The following is a 6,958-nucleotide window of genomic DNA, read 5'->3' on the forward strand; positions in this document are numbered from 1 at the left end:
TTCTGCCAGTTAACCCGTGGGATGCTGCGCATCGCCTGGTTAACTGAATGTCATTTATAAACGCCGGGATGCGCGAACGCACTGCACAACCCGGCGTTTATATATGCCATTCTGCGGGAAGGGGTTAAAGAAAAGCTGAAAATTTGTTTAGTTCATTTAAACCAATTGCACCTGTGGACTCCAGCGGGCTTCCCTTTCCAGAAGTGTTCTATGTCTGTCTTCTCCTTTTTCATTCGGATCGATCCTCTCTAGACCAGCAAATTTAATCTGTTTGAAGTTCCCATTATGGGCCTCTTTTACATGTGTAATGAATCTGCGTACTCCCTTCCCGGTTATTAATGACCTTGCATGTTCTCATATTCTTTTAAATAACCTCCTCTTCGTTTTACCAATGTGAAAATAACTGCAGGGACATATCAGACTATAAATTACGTGGGTAGTTTTGCAGGTTATTAATTGTTTAACCTCAACCATTTTTGGACCTAATCTGAATGTTACCTTGCTAAGATTAAATTCACACATGGAGCAATGCCCACATAAAAAATTCCCTTGCGGTTTCCTATCTGTTAGCCACTCTGGTGTTTTTATTTTTTTTATTTTTTCATTTTTCTCTTCTTGGCTATGTTTTTGATGTAATCTCCTATTGTTCTGTTTCGTTTAAATGTGATAATTGGACTATTTATTGCTGCTTCTTGTTCTTTCTTGTTCTAAAATATACCAATTTCGATGGATAATACTGGACAGTGTTTGATTCATTGGGGAGTTGCAAAAAGAAAAGACAAATTTTTCTTTTTTCGTTTTTATTTCTTTTTCTTATATATTAACTCTCTCCTAGATTTTTGTTCGGCTCTTTCAAAATCTTTTTCTACCACACTAGCTGGGTAACCTCTAACATGAAACCTACTTTTTAATTCATCTGATTGTTGTAAATATGTGTCCTTCCTGAAATTAATCCATTTCAGTCTGAACTGTCTGTATGGTATATCTTCTTTCATGTTTTTAGGATGGGAGCTGGAGTAATGTAATAGGGCATTTTTTGCTATCCCCTTTCTGAAACCTTTTGTTTTGATTTTACCGTTTTCGATGAATATCTCAATGTCCAAAAATTCAAGGGACAAATCACCATAAAGGTGTGTAAGTGTCATATTTACTTGGTTGGCATTATTGAGACATCCAACGAATTCAGCAAAAACTCTTCTGTGCCCTCCCAAACCACCAAAATATTGTCTACAAAACGTTTGAATAATTTAATATTTTTATAAATGTATTTTTGGTGTTGAGTACAACCTCTCTTTCCAGTACAGACAGAATAGAATAGGAAGGAACGAATGATATGTGTAGACCTGCATGTAGACTTGTAGTACAGTAGGAATAATACTTGGGTCATAAAAACATACTTTTATTGGTATACAATTAAAATATAGGCACACATTAAATAAAGAATGTCAAAAGCTGATAAAAAAAGGTTATATTTTTAAAAACACAGCTGATCCTAGGTACTGGGACTGTTACTAGGGTTAGGCTATACTGGCTTTTCTAGTCCCTTAGGACCCCCTACCTGTTACTGTAGGGAGGCCTTCCTGGAGAATGCCAACCTGCAACAGAAACCTCCTATCTCTCCCTGGTTATGGAGGGAATGGAGGCACCGGGTGCAGTGTGTATAGCAAGCCACGAATAGTTTACTAGCTGGTTTGTAGAAAACCTCCACAAAATATTCAGTGAGTATAGAATTTGTAAGCACATCTATATTTTGTACAGTGATTACATACAATGTTAGTACAATTTAAGCCACATAAATCCAATGCGTTTCGTTGTGGCGCATTTCAAAGTGGCACAACTCTTCAGGGACAAGTGCAGAGGAGGAAGGAGTATAGTTTCTCCTGTTACTTATCTCACTGAATAATGATTCTTTTGTGATACAATAACCAGAAGTAAAGATAGTTCACTGGTGTGCTTAGATAGAGAGGCCCAGGTAGAATTTATTTAAGAAGTAGGTGGTGGTCCAAGGATTATGTTCCCTCTTGTAGGTAGATATTGGGTATATGCAGTCCTGTGGGTAGATAGAGGTAATACATGTAGAGAAGTGTTTGGCTTTGGGAATTTTAGTTAAAGATAGTTTCTGTAACCTACCTCTGAAAGGTGCGGCAGGTATATGTGTGCAGGGCGATCGGTTCACAAGTACATAACATGAGTCACTTGATGGAGGCTGATACAGATGAGCCTACCAGAAATGTTTTAAAATTAATACATCTAATAGACATACCAGTTAGAGGGTGGATGTATTAAGGGGCAATATATTTACCTTTATATGAGGGAACTTCTATATGGTCACCCACAAAATGATGATCCTACCATAAAGATTAGGGCAATACCTGTGGGTGGGTAGTAAGGTGTAAATATTGTGGAAACATGCACAGGGCATATATGGATAGACAGGAATAAATAGTAATAAATAATAGTACCTACCAGATTGCGTCCGAGTGGAAGTGTTGGAGCCATGGGGATGCCAAGTCACCTACCTAAACAATGAGGTTTACAGACAGAAACAGGTTGGCAAAAGTACAGGAGACCAGAGTCCCCATAGCCGTACCCTGTCTCTGTCAGTACCAGGTACCCTCGTATTGGAAAGCATTGTTTTCCAGGATAAACCTTAAGGATTCCTCAACAAATTGGATAAAGTCTGCTGACTTTTCCTGGCCATACAAGACTTCTCGGATAGCCTGTACACCCGCATCATGTGGGATGCAGGTGTACAGGCTCTCCATGTCTATAGAGGCAAGATGATATTCCTCCTGCCAATAGAAATCTTTGAGGATCTCAATCAGGTTCGCTGTCTCGGTCACTTAGCCAATCCCGGCCACAATAGGGCGGTCTGGGGGCTGGCTCAGTGACTTTAGGCAAGATGTACCAGTGGGGGGCGTTGTGGATATTCAGGGAACAATTTATTGGCTGTGTTGTCTGAGAGGACACCCATTTCTGTGAATTTCCTTAAATGTTTCCTCAATTTTTCTTTTCTTTTATTTGTTGGATCGCACTTTAATTCCTCATACACCACAATTTTCTCCAATTGTAGGGTGGCTTCGCTCTCATAATCATGTCTGTACCATACAACAACTACACCTCCCTTATCCACTTTTGACACCACAACTTCTTCATTATTTGCTAACCATTTTAGAGCATCAAGCTCTTTTTTAGGTAAATTGGGTTCTGGTTGCGGGTAAAAGAGTGCTTGTGTGTCTCTGAGCACTGTCTTATAGAAAATATCGACCACACTGCCTCCCACATTTGGAGGGTTAAATTTAGATTTATTCCCTTTTATAAAAAGTTTCACTGTACTGACCGCTATTGGGTCCTTAAGATTGGAGTTGGTTTCATCGCTGGCTAGATCCTCCAGCATTTGGGCCATATCCATGTCTGTTACAGTGAAATTTTTAAACATAGAAAACCCCAAATTTCCAATCACACAAGGTACATCACCCTCTTTAGTCGTTTTTTCTACTGCTGTATTAGTTTTATTTGGACCTGATTTTTTCTGATGACCTTACAGAGATCAATCAGCAAAGGATTGTATTTGGCATGAAAGAAGCATTTGACCCTGTCCAGTTTGAGATTGATAAGGCCATCAGAAAAATTAATCTTAAAAAGTTTTTTTCAGGTCCAAATAAAATGAATACAGCAGTAGAAAAACTACTAAAGAGGGTAATGTACCTTGTGTGATTGGAAATTTGGGGTCTTCTATGTTTAAAGATTTCACTATAACAGACATGGATATGGCCCAGCGGTGAAACCAAGTCCAAGCTCAAGGACCCAGTAAAGGTCATTTCACAAAAGGGAATAAATCTAAATTTCACCCCCCATTTGAATGAGGCAGTGCGGTTGATATTTTCTATAAGACAGTACTCAGAGATGCACATGCACTCTTTTTCCTGCAACCAGAACCCAATTTACCTAAAAAAGAGCTTGATGCTCTAAAATGGTTAGCAAACAATGAAGAAGTCGTGGTTTCAAAAGCAGATAAGGGAGGTGCAGTCGTTGTATGGTACAGACATGATTATGAGACCAAAGCCACCCTACAATTGGGGAACATCATGGTGTATGAGGAATTAAAGTGTGATCCAACCAATAAAATAAAAGAAAAATTGAGGGCACATTTAACCACTTAAGGACGAAGGGTTTTTCCGTTTTTGCATTTTAATTTTTTCCTCATCACCTTCTAAAAATCATAACGCTTTCAATTTTGCACATAAAATTCCATATGATGTTTTTTTTTTTTTTTTTGTGCCACCAATTCTACTTTGCAGTGACATTTGCAGTCATTTTACCCAAAAAATCCATGGCAAAATGGAAAAAAAATTAATTATGCAACAAAATTGGTGGCTTCCCTTTCTACGCAGTGCATTTTTTCGGTAAAAATGCTCTTATTTTTATTCTGTAGGTCCATACGGTTAAAATTATACCCTACTTATATAGGTTTGATTTTGTCGTACTTCTTAAAATAATCATAAAAAAATCATAAAATTCAAATTTTCGGACCCCTTTAACTTTTTTATTTTTCCACGTACGGGCCAGTATGAGGGCTCATTTTTAGTGCCGTAATCCGTACGTTTTTATCTGTACTATATTTGTATTGATTGACTTTTTGATCGCTTTTTATTAATTTTTTCATGATATAAAAAGTGACCAAAAATACGCTATTTTTTTGCGCGTACGCCATTGACCGTGCGGTTTAATTAACGATATATTTTTTTAATTCGGACATTTCCACATGCGGCGATACCTCATGTTTATTTTTATTTACACAGTTTTTTTATGGGAAACGGGGGGTGATTCAAACTTTTAATAGGGAAGGGGTTAAATGAACTTTACTGACTTTTTTTTCCACTTTTTTTGCAGTGTTATAGCTCCCATAGGGACCTATAACACTGCACACACTGATCTTTTACACTGATCCCTGCAAAGCAATAGTTGATATAAACTAGCTGATATAAACTAGCGCTTAGCCTACTGATCGCATCAAGGACTTAATCAGCTGTCCCAGAGCAGTGCCAGGTGTTTCTCTGCTTAGTGTGTATTACTTGAAATAGTCTTTGTAATAAGACCCATAGGCCAATTGTTACAATGAGCATCCCTTTCTTTCAGGAGAACTATTTCCCCGGCTTGCAGGTTGGGTTTGCTGACTTGCCATTTTCTTTGTCTTTAAATATTGCAAAGGTATTCCATCTTCCAATGGCTTCAAAACCCATCAGTAAGATGTTTCCATTGGTAAGTTGGGCGATGATGCGAGGGCCTCAGTAGCAGAGATGGCAACCCTAGTGGATACTGGTCTCCCTAACAGCCGGGGGAACAGCTCAACTAGTAGTGTGGGGGATGGTAATGCAGGTAGGCCAAGACAGTTAGTTGTGGTAGGGGATTCTATAATCAGGAAGACGGATAGAATAATTTGTCGCCAAGACCACCTCAACCGAATGGTTTGCTGTCTCCCTGGTGCCAGGGTTCGGCATGTGGTGGTAAGGGTGGACAAATTACTAGGGGAGGCTGAGGATGACCCAGCTGTCGTGGTCCATGTGGGAACCAACGACAGAATACATGGTAGGTGGAGGTCCTTGAAGAATAATTACAAGGAACTAGGTGCCAAGCTGAAGGGAAGGACCTCTAAGGTTGTGTTCTCTGGAATACTTCCTGTGCCATGCGCATCGCAGGAAAGACAGCGGGAGCTTAGGGAGTTAAATGCATGGCTTAAGTCGTGGTGTGAGGGGGAAGGGTTTGGGTTTTTAGAGCACTGGGCTGACTTTTCATTGGGGTACAAACTCTATTCTACGGATAATTTGCACCTGAATGGAAGGGGGTCTGCTGTGCTGGGGGAGAGAATCCTGGAAGGGGTGGCTGAGTATTTAAACTATGTGAGTGGGGGGAGGATAATAAAGCAAAGAAAGCAGACAGTGGGATGGATAGGTTAGAGAGGGGTCAGGACATAATGGTGGGTGGAGAGGAGTCCTGTGGGGGGAGGTTAAGAGCAGTGGATAAGGAGATTCATGCGTTACAAACCAGCTGTAAAAATAAATGTAGCCCGAAAAATTGTAATCCCAATAATTCAAAAAATTCCATTAGCCCCAATAACTCAACAACTACAATAAGCCCCATTAACTCAAAAAATACTGTTAGCCCCAATAACTTAAATAACAACGTTAGACGCAATAACGCAAAAAATCCCATTAGCTCCAATAACTTAAATAATAACGTTAGACCCAATAACTCAAAAAATCCCATTAGCCCCAATAACTTAAATAGTACAATTAGCCCTTATAACTCAAATAATAACATTAACCCCAATAACTCTGAAAATCCCATTAGTGAGACTATATGTGTAAAACTTAATGGAAATGTAAAGTGTATGTTCACAAATGCCAGAAGCCTAGCAAATAAAATGGGGGAGCTTGAGGCCTTGATACTTGAGGAACATATTGATATAGTTGGGGTCACTGAGACATGGCTGGACTCCTCGCATGACTGGGCTGTTAATCTGCAGGGGTTTACATTGTTTCGCAAGGATAGAATGAACAGAAAAGGTGGTGGAGTCTGTCTGTATGTAAGAAGTGGTATGAAAGTTAGTGTGAACGATGCCATAGTGTGTGATGATTCTGAGGATGTGGAATCATTGTGGGTAGAATTACAAAAGGAGGGAAATACTGAAAAAATAATATTTGGTGTAATCTACAGACCCCCTAATATCACTGAAGAGATAGAAGGTCGTCTGTATAAACAAATAGAGAGGGCCGCCCGGGCAGGTACAGTGGTAATAATGGGAGATTTTAACTATCCAGATATAGATTGGGGCCAGGGGCTGGCTAAAACTACAAAGGGGAGAAAATTCCTAAATTTATTGCAGGATAATTTAATGGGCCAGTTTGTGGAGGACCCAACAAGAAGTGATGCCTTGTTGGATCTGATCATTTCCAAC

General features: G+C 39.5%; 1 long non-coding RNA gene across 1 annotated transcript; it reads right to left on the minus strand.

The window, feature by feature from the left end:
• Positions 1-1,498: 1,498 nt before the first annotated feature.
• On the minus strand, positions 1,499-2,377 carry LOC130360556 (uncharacterized). Its single transcript, XR_008890705.1, has 3 exons — positions 2,303-2,377; positions 2,131-2,221; positions 1,499-2,050 (listed from the first exon to the last, which is right to left on the minus strand). It is a non-coding gene; the product is annotated as an uncharacterized LOC130360556 (long non-coding RNA).
• Positions 2,378-6,958: the final 4,581 nt, after the last annotated feature.

The sequence above is a fragment of the Hyla sarda genome, chromosome 3, assembly GCF_029499605.1.
Source record: "Hyla sarda isolate aHylSar1 chromosome 3, aHylSar1.hap1, whole genome shotgun sequence".
In the NCBI taxonomy this organism is placed as follows: domain Eukaryota; kingdom Metazoa; phylum Chordata; class Amphibia; order Anura; family Hylidae; genus Hyla; species Hyla sarda.